Consider the following 10333-nt stretch of genomic DNA (forward strand, 5'->3'; position numbering starts at 1 on the left):
AGATGCCACCCCCCTGCCAAACATCACACCAACTAAGGTAAGCAATCTTCACATTAACAGTACTGGTGATCCAGAAGTATACATTTCATGGCCAAATTAAGTGTTATTGTCTGTTTTTATATGTTGTCAGCATTAGCAGATCATTTTCTGAGTGTCTAGACTTTGTAATAGAGTTATTGCAGCTCTTTCCTTCAAACAGCGGCACAATATAAAACCGTCAGTCAAGAAAATTCAGATACTTCTCTTTAACATAGGTATACATGCACACACACATATATACACACACCTGCATACATATACATATATGCACACATACATACCTACACTTAGTATATACATACAAATGCAAATACATACTACATGTACAAATATATACACACACCTCTATAAAGAAAAGTTAGAAGAGTGTTCTGTGTAAGCAGTTTTACATTAGAAACATTGGAAAATGGGATTTATGCATAAGGAATAAAGTAATTTTTCACTATAGTTATTAGCAAGATCTCTGTTGTTCAACACATAAGCAATTTAGATAAAAGAATCCATAGTGGTATGACAGCAATCTCTGAACAATACAAAACTACTTGGGAGAGTCAGAATGAAGCCAGTTATAAAGTTCTGCAGGGGGATCTCTTGGTATTGCACCACTGAACAGATGAAATTCAATGTAATAAATGCACCTTTGGTACTAAGGAAGAAAATTATCCTAATTTCACGCACTGAGTCATCGATGTCTTCCCTCTTCTGCTTGCGGGTAGCCCTCCAAGGACACCAGGTAAGAGCCCAGGCAGCACAAGCTCCTGAAGTCCTGAAATGTAGGAGCAAATAGGGGTTGCCCCACATAAGGGATCATATGGGGAGCATATAGGGGTTGTCTTTTTACAGGACATAACAACACATATTTCAGCTTGTGCATGGTTGTTACTTCCTCAGGCAGACTGTGATCACTGGTGCAATCCCTTCACATTTTTGACATTTAATGGTTTATAATTTTTCCGATTCCTAGACTCTTTCTTAAATGTCAACTTTCTCACACTCATGATGATGTCTTCAGATGTTATGAAACCTCCTGAGGCTGAGAGGAAAGCCAATGATGCAACCTCCCTCTGCCAAACAAAATTTCACAATTTGTTCTTCAGTGTTTGCTTTGACTTCAAAAAACATATACTATGTATTTCTACATCCATCTTACATGGAACTTAACATTACTGAGAACCAAGTTACAAAGCCTAAGAAAATATTCTCTGAAGGGATAGGGTGGAGGAGTCTGCTGGGTCTCTGCCAGCTGCTCTCCATTTTCTTTCATCCTGTTTATCCTTGGTAGAGATATTAATTCCAACTTCCAAACGACCAGTACCATAATTTCCAACCAACAGAAGAGTCCACTGAGTCCGATCTCATTCCTCCCTTTCTTAATGAGGATCAAAACCCAAACAAGCACTGGGGTAAGAGTGGAAAAAGGGGCATTTACAGCCCAGGAAGCAGCTACCATCTTTCTCCAACTCTCAATCTATGCACATTCACAAAGAAAGACTGATGGGATGTTAACCATCTAACAGCTTGGCATTAAACACCACGTCATACCACTTTAATCATACTTTCATTCTGTTTTCTCAGTAGGTTTCTCCTCTTTGTCATTCTTCTGTAACTCATTTGGAAGCCAAAATAGCTGGGGAGTGCATTGGAGCTATGACAGAGTAGGGAACAATTATACAGCACTCGCAGGAGGAGGGAAGTTCCCTTCTTGGCCCCAAAACTGGAGAGACGATGGCTGTGTTTGGAGGACATGACATACATTACAGTTACAGCACCTACCCGTGCACAGACAAACACCCACAGCTCAATCAGTGACCCCTTGTCCACAGTTATGAACACCAAAACAAGCAACTTTGGGCTCCTACAAAGTAAAAATGAGCTACACTCCTTAGCCAAACTTTTGTGCTGATGTCATAAGGTCGTGATGTGAAGCATCACAACTGCTCTGCCATCCAGGACAGGGCGATTCTGCAAGGATGAAACAGGTATGGATATTTCTGGTAGTTAACAAATACTTGCACAGTCATTGGATGTTCTGTTTTACAGATGTCCTTCCCAAAAGTCAGGTGGTTTTGCCAGCTATTTCCTCAAAAGTTCTGCTGTCTTTATTGGTCTCTACAGAAGGATCATACTCTCAAAAAACATTATTTTTTTCGTGAAGTGGTATGAAGATAATAGGCAATTTTTGAGCCTAAGATAACTGAAGTATCTATGTAATTACCAGTTTAACCAAGGAACCAAAGAGAAATGTGTGGTGCAGGTATTTTTCCCACTGCTCATGTCATTCATTATTCCCTGTTCCTAAAACTATGATCTTTTCAGAAAGTTAAAGAGATACCAAGGCTAAAATATAAATTGGATTTACTCAGTTTAGAGGGGATCACTAATACAACAGGTACTTCAGAGCAGAAGCTCTCTGATAATGAACTGTAAAACTGTCATTGAAACATTGAATAATATAGATTGGAAGGGACCTCTGGAGGTCCCAAGTCAAATCCCATTCTCCCTTAGTCAATATCACAGAGCTACACATTTGAGAACTGCTCCTTTAGTTTATAACAGATCTTTAGTATTGCGAGTAGCAAAAGGCCCATTAACTTCTCCAAAAGCAGGATATCTTTTTTATTATTATTATTTTTAATACAGAAATTAGAACTTTCAATGATAAACAAGTAAGTGTACAAAAAAAAAAAAAAAAAAAAAAAAAAAAGAACTTGCACATATCACTGCACACACTAGGTATCTATTTTGTTAGGCATCTATTTTGTTAGGCAGACTGATTATTGAATTTGGTCCTCTTACATCTGGCTTCCCCAGAGTGAAAAGGTTAACATCTGTTCCAACTCTTTTATTTGTTTAGTGATTTCTTGCTTATAAATGTAGAATTGTTAGGGTCGAAGTAGGTTTTGCACCAGATACAGAACAAAAATAATAGATTACAGATTTTGCAAAGTACAAGACTTGTGGACATGTGGGTTCTTAGTCAAATTTTCTGTGAAATAACGAAATATCATCTTATAAAAGGTCCTGTACCTTAACCTATCTTTCTCCAGACTGAAACTGATTTTTTTCCTTACTTCCAGTAAAATTTTGTTCTTTAATTTCAAACTCTGTACCAAACAGAGATCTAGCTTCTCCCTTCAGCTCCCACAAGCCACCAGAGGACTCTGAATAATATTTAATTCATACTAAGAGTTACTTATTTCATTATAACTCATTCCATGTAGCCCACCCAAAACCCATATGGTAATAGCTTTCTATTACTGTTGACATAAATGTATATGAAACAGATGTGGAAAGCCTAAGGTGAATGCGCATACCGGGTTGCCTGAAACAGAGTTCAATATTTACTCTAAGAGGTCTCCTTTAGCAGCAAAGTTTTCCTGTTACACTCCCAACACTATTACGAATTCCTGCTCAAAGAACGTATAGGGGTCATCTATACATATAACTTTAGTATAAGCTAGAATATGTCACTCATTTCTGCCTGATTCTGGTAAGTTAAATCAGTACTACACAATGATATTTAAGTTTTTCCTTCAGGTCTGATCAGGGTTTCTTTTGTTGTTTCTGAGATTTATTTGCCACTAACTCATCAGCAACAGTTTTGAAAGTTTCTCCCTCCCATTGTCCCAGTTATCACTCCAGTCCTTGCACTTACTACCTGATGCCAAAAAAAATCTCTTGGGCTGCAAGACTCAACATTTATCCCACTGTGTGTCTGTTTTCAGCAGTGGCACACACTGGTTTAGCTCTCTGCTTCCACAGGGGAGACCAAATGTTCCTCAGATTTATCCCAGATGATAACATGGGGTTACACATACTAGGTGCCATAAGGTATTATCTACAACTTCAGCATAACTGCTTGTCAAAAAGAATATTAATTTTATTGTGTTTCCATTCCAAGTTCCTCTGCCAAGCATATTTCCAAAATAATTGCAGCCATTGTTTTTTCTAGCTCAAATAATTGCACTAGGGCAAAGTGCTGTAGGAATATTCGTAGCAGATTGCCAGCCAATCCATTTTTCTTTGCTAATTTTCACTTCCACAATTCCCATTCACTAAGACACCTGCATGACTGAAAAACGAAACAACTGGTCAGAAGTCATCTGGTTGCCAGTATCTCAGTGACTGAGCATTCTGTGATTTGTGGGTTTTTGCTTGCTCAAAGCTTTGTGTCTGTAGATTGCCTGTCCTCTCTGTCCTGTTCCCCTCAGACCCTGCACCCCAAGGATGAAGATGCTGCCAAGTCTTCAGGATCTACCTCCAGCTGACAAAATTATCTTATCCAGGTCAATTTCTTGGTATTGTTGACTGAGCTTGCAGGGTCTTGTTCTCAGCTTGAAGATATTGCTCCATTCGGATGTTACACAACGGCTTACAAACGTCAGACGTACTCAGTTCTGAAGTTTCAGGGAAAATAAAAGGGCAAAACTCTACTGCTGTCATTTGGGAAAGCAGAAACACAGCAGGGTGGAGACACAAGTCTGCTGGAATGTGATCATCAGAACTTCAAACTCTAGCAATCTTTGACTTTTTTCCAAGGAAGTCATTCCACTTCAGCTTGATCAACTTTCTAATACCCTTCTGAACACAATCATGTCCCGAAAGAGGGGGAGAAGGGAAGTTAAGGAGAGAGTGAGAATGGTAAAGGGCATAGGGGCACTGGTACAAGGCAACAGGAAAAAAGATGCAGGCAAGCAGAGAAATGCACAGAAATTCCAGAGTGGTGGAGAGGAAGAGCCTTGCCAATGAACAAGTAAGCAATGTGGATTAAAGAAATATGAGGTTTCTCCCTGGAATTCAGGGCAAGTGACAAGTGGCTCACCGGGAAGGCTGGGAGGGGGAAAATGGAGCTCTTGCTATATGGATGGGAATTGCTAATGGAGGGGAAACAAGAAGCTCTTCTATACATGATGGGCTGGTCCCATAGAATTAATAACCTGTGGCCCTCTAGTTTATGTAAGTTCGACTTTATCTTGCAGGATTCTGGTGAAATGGTACAAAAAGCTAGCTAGTTTCCATTTGTTACACGTCTTGGTAAGCTATAATACAAATCCAGCAGAAGAAATCTTTCCACTCCCCACTGACAATGCTGGAGACTGCTGGTGTCTAATTAGGGTGAACAAATTAATGTCAACGAACCGCCCTGGTTTCCAAAGGCTAGTGAGTGCTCCAGACCCTGGAGTGCACACTGCCTGGGTAGTGGAACCACAGAGCAGTGCGAGAGGCATTTGTCACGGGTGACGGACAGATGTTACTGCCCTGTGATGAGTCAAGACCTGCTTTGTCAGGCTTTGCCACCAGCTGGCTGGAGGGGAGGAGGAGGAAGCCCACCATCACCCCGCTCCAGCAGCGGGGGTGGGGGGCAAGGAAGCAGCATCAAGGCACGGCCTCACCACTGCTGCCTCTCCCCTTTGCTCGAGAAAGCAGAGCGGTGGCAAGGATGGCTGACAGCACATCACGGACAAAGGGGAATGCCAGGCTGAAGCTGTCATAAAAATCAAAGCACCTGCGTGGGGTCCTGGTCCTCCAGCAGGACTCAATCTCTTTGAGGAACAAGAGGAAAGTAAGGTTAGGGAGATGAGGACACCAACACATCTCCCTTCTTTTTTATGGTTTATTTACCAACCCCTTAGGATTAATGGTACCTTGCGATATTTCAATACCTTTTCAGTGTCAAGACCATGAAAGATTTCAGGTGGGATCTGTCGACAAAGGACAGGGATGCTCTCTAGGCTGCAGAACAATGGACGAACTTCTTTGCCGACCCTGCTCCAGCCTGGGATCCTGAGGAGGGTGTGTTTGATCTACACCAGTCATCCACAACAGGCAACTGCAGACCAGACTTTGGGCCTCAGCATGTTATTTGCATTCCCTGACCCACACCCAAGCCTCTTAACATGACTGCAGGCATGAAACATCCATGGAAGCGTATTCACAGCGTACAGTTGGTCTGCAGCTGCAGGGAGGACAAAGGGCAGAATGTTTATCAGCAGAACTAAAGAGACTGACAGCCTTTTGTGCACTAAAATATTTCAAAAGATACCCTTCAGGGGAAAGCTGTAACTGAATACAGAATATATATTCTATTTCATTAGGTGAATCAACATTTCTAAAAGACTGGTAAAAAAATCTTCAAAGAAAGAGCAAAACAGTGTTCTGAGTTTAAAATGCGAAGTACTTGCGTTAGTGAGGTCTTAAGCCACTTGCAAACCTGATCTACCTGAATTTCCACTGAAGTAAAGAGAATTTGAAGGACCTTGCTGCCTCTCCGCAAAGACAGAGAGTTTTATGAGGTTGGGGTCTTAATTAGATTGGTCTTGCCCACTGACTCTTTTTTTAAACACAGATTAATCACATAGGTTAAGAAAGACATAAAGGCAGCACTATGAACACATGTAGAGGAAACATGAAAGGCAACACACTAGTTGAACGCTGAGCAGGTCAGGAACAGGGCAGTATTACCAAGTTATACAAGTGCTGCTAAAAGGGCTCCCCTGTTACCCGAAGTCGAACCTACACCGTGTTTTCTGAAAGAGCCTCTTTTCTGACAGTCTTTCCAAAAGAGCTGCTGGAAACGGCTACCTTCCCCCACCCCCCGTCTCTGCGCGACACAAACTGGCGAGCACAGTTCACAGTCGGTTTGCAGAGCGCAGAGCGATTGCTGTGTTTATGAAATCCTATTCCTGTTAGTCAAGGAAATGAGTTTGACTCACCGGCTTGTTTATGAGTTTTGCTTTATGCAAGCTACTGCCGACCTCAAACTGCTGACCCGCCAATATGCTCAAAACTTCTGCTCAGAGGGGGTTTCACAAGGTACGTTTCCGTTGCTGCAGAGCATTGCCATTTCTTCAGAGGAAGTATTTTTCACAGTCTTAAAGCACTACAGTGAAAGCTGGTGACGGGTCTCATATGGCACAGATGTGTAACCACAGCAATGCAGCGCAGCACCTCTGTAATATTCTTAGTTCCTTTACCCTGTAAGAGGATGATTTAGTCTCTCTGAGCACCTCCTTCCCATGCCATGCCAGCCCTTGCCAGCAGACATGCAATAGCAGAACTGCTGCCTTAAAATGCAAGAGTGACTCTACAGACTTCAAATTTAATCAATGCCATAAAATAAATAAATAAATAAATCAGCCTTTCATGTGCAGGACTGAAGAGCTAGGAGGTGAACCCTCAAGGAGTATGAAGCAATTGTGATTGTCAGTTTGAAAGAGACGAGGTCTCAGGATTGGGACAATAATAAAGTTAGCTTAGTGGAGAAAAGAAAAAAAAAAAAAAAAAGGAAGTTGAATCAGTTGCAGAAATCCTGGTTTGAAGGTTTATTTTCTGGGCTCTGCTTTCCATTTGATATGCACTGGAAGACTTTAATAAGGCTTATACCCCTCTGCTTTCCAGGGGTACACAACACATGATGGAAAGTTCAGGCTGTTGTTCTGCTCCCTTTGTTTGAGTCTAGCTGAGCTTGGAAACTGAGGCTGGAAGTTAAAACCTTTGCAACCCATGCAAAAAACAATTCAGCATGAGTCAGAGTTTTTTGGGTGGTTGGTTGTTTTTTTTTTTCCAGCTAACCAAAGGGAAGTCAGAGAGGAGGAGAAACCACCCTCTCTCTTCTGTACATACAGCTCACTGATGAAGATATGATAAGAAAATTGCACATATGAACATACAGCTATATAGCTTGTGTGCACATGCAAGCCTACACACCATTTGAATTCGAGCCCATTTTCAAATGCTTACTTCTGGGGATTTTAGCTTCTTAGGTAAGCATAATGTTACCACAGACTACTGGGTAGCATAAAAAGAAGGGAACAGAAAAAAACCCAAATCAGCAATTGTCAGCTTTTTTTTGCTGTTCAGAGATCTGAAATCTTAGCTTTCCTTTTTAAAGAATAAAACCACTCAACCTAATTATATCCTTTCTTTCTTCATAAAAGGGATGTTCTATGGGTGCTGCCCATAAATTAAATAAATCTTCCTCTCACCCTCCATAGACCAGGTTTCTCTTGTCAGTACTGTTCCTGCTCCTCATTGTTTCTGTGGGGACAGTAAGGCAGCAATGAGTCTCGTACTCTTTTGCACTAAAGCATCTGACTTGCTGTTTTCCCTCATGCTGGCATTGGTGCTCAACTGGCCCTGCAGTAAGGCAGCTCAGGGAATTAAACTGGGGGTGGGGGAGGGGGGGGGATAGGAAGGAAAGAAAAAAAAAAGGAAAAAGGCACCAAAAAATAGTTTTCTGCCAGCATAGCTCACCCATCGGCAGGTGAGGCGAGAACCACACCACCACCGTTGGGTACCCAGCAGGTCAGCTGGAGGGGCATTGCCTGGTGGTACCCTAAGCCCAGCTCCGTCAGACCCTATTTGTTGTGTAACATCCATTTTATGGGCATTACGAGCTTTGAGCATGCTAGAAAGGCTTCAAGCACAGCCCCGTTCCCGGCGGCTGCCAGCGGCAGTAAATATAGAACAAATCCAGCCCGCTCACGGTTCATATTGAGGTACTGTGTCAACAGCCTGTGATCTGAGGAATGCTTTTTGGACCGCTGTCAAGTTCCTGAAGGACAGTGCAAAAGCCAGATCACAGTGTGCTGGGCTCTCCCATTTCCAGCTGCTGAATCAAAGGGGAAGAAAGAGAGCAGGAATTCAGACTATCTGCTGCTCCGAACTAACTGCACCCACTGACGTTCGTGCTGCACGGACATTCTGCAGCTGCAGAAGAGAGGTCATGAGGTCTGCACAGTTCCAACTTGAGATGACATTTTTTCAATGTCTCCCCTATTCTGAGCTTGGACAGGCTTTTAACATGGCAAGAAACCCACAGGATAAAAAGAAACAACCTAAGAGCTCCCTCACACTGCTCGTTTTCTCATTCCTGCCCAAGTTTATGGTGACTTAATGCCACTCAGGCCATAAAACCTTTTTTTAGAGTCATAGAATCATTGACGTTGGAAAAGACCTTTTAAGATCATCGAGTCCAACCGCTGAGCCGGCACCGCCAAGCCCACCACTAGCCATGTCCCTGAGCACCGTGTCTACACATCTTTTGAAGACCTTCAGGTACATTGATGCCACCACCTCCCTGGACAGCCTGTTCCAACATTTGACCACCCTTTCAGTGGAGATATTTTTCCTAATAACCACTTGATGCAGCATCTCGAGGCTGTTTCCTCATGTCCTATGGCTTGTTACATGGGAGAAGAGGCCAGCCCCCCCTGCCTACACCCTCCTCTCAGGCAGTTGTAGAGAGCAATAAGGTCCCCCCCCTGAGCCCCCTCCTCTCCAGGCTGAACCCCCCCTAGTTCCCTCAGCTGCTCCCCACAGGACTGTTGATCCAGAACCTTCCCAGCTCCATCACCCTACTCTGGACACAGTCCAGTGTTTTGCCCTTGTTTAGGCCTGTATAGCTCTCTGCTGTCACTACTTCCATCTGCTGCCTGCAGTCTTCTTTTCCTCAGCCACCATCAAGATGCTTTGATCAGCCCCCTTGATGGCCTTTCAAATGCTTTTTGTTTTGCTCCTTCCCCTCCCCTTGAAACCATCCTTGTCTTAAGCCTCTGTGGCAAGCTAATTGGCAGTTCTGCTGAGATCCCTCCTCCTCTCTCAGGTGTTCCGATCTGAAGTGCAAGATCTCAACAGATGCAGTTGGGTGGTGAGGTCCACAGGGAGTGATTACAGCTGGAAAGACGAAGGAAAGACTATCTTGACCTAAGGAGGTTATCAGACCCTAAAGGGAGGTTACATTCCTGGCTGGATGTAAGGGAGTAGACTCACCGAAAAAATCAGTTTTATTGAAACACATCCGGAATGTTTTTTGAAAATGCAGATTTTAAGACAAAAAATTAAGTTGTCAAATGGCCGTTTCCAACCCACTTTTTGAAATTTTAAAACAGGCCCAATTTTTAAAAAGTTTTCGAGAAATTGAATACCCTGACATTAATTTTTTTTTTTTCCAATGACAGTCTAAAATTATTTTTCCACTCAAAAAAGTCATACAATGTGATTCACTGTGAAGCATCCCTTGTCACTGCCTTAGCACCCCCCCAAAAAAAGAAAAAAAAAGCCAACCTTGTTTGTATTTACTTAGTTTAAAGAGTTTAAAGGAACCTCATTTCAGGTATGGATACCTGCTTTCTGGAAATCAGTTGCTCTGGGCAACCTAAAGTCAAGAAGTTTAAAGCTGCTTGTTCTTTTTAGAAACCTTTTTCCTTAAAAAAAAAAAAAAAAAAAAAAAATCCCAAAATAAACCACCCCAGAGGGTTTAGATAAAAATGACAATGTAGGCCTGTGCCAGACT

General features: G+C 42.4%; 1 long non-coding RNA gene across 4 annotated transcripts in view; it reads right to left on the bottom strand.

Annotated features, from left to right (window-relative positions):
• Positions 1–9655, bottom strand: part of LOC308056268 — a 29596-nt gene extending 19941 nt beyond the window's left edge. For all 4 annotated transcript variants that reach the window (XR_013924754.1, XR_013924755.1, XR_013924756.1 and 1 more), the window contains exon 1: positions 6753–9655. This is a non-coding gene — a long non-coding RNA (uncharacterized lncRNA). The remainder of the gene's footprint in view (positions 1–6752) is intronic.
• Between the last annotated feature and the right edge of the window lie 678 nt (positions 9656–10333).

Source organism: Falco punctatus (genome assembly GCF_963210335.1).
Source record: "Falco punctatus genome assembly, chromosome: Z".
NCBI lineage: Eukaryota > Metazoa > Chordata > Aves > Falconiformes > Falconidae > Falco > Falco punctatus.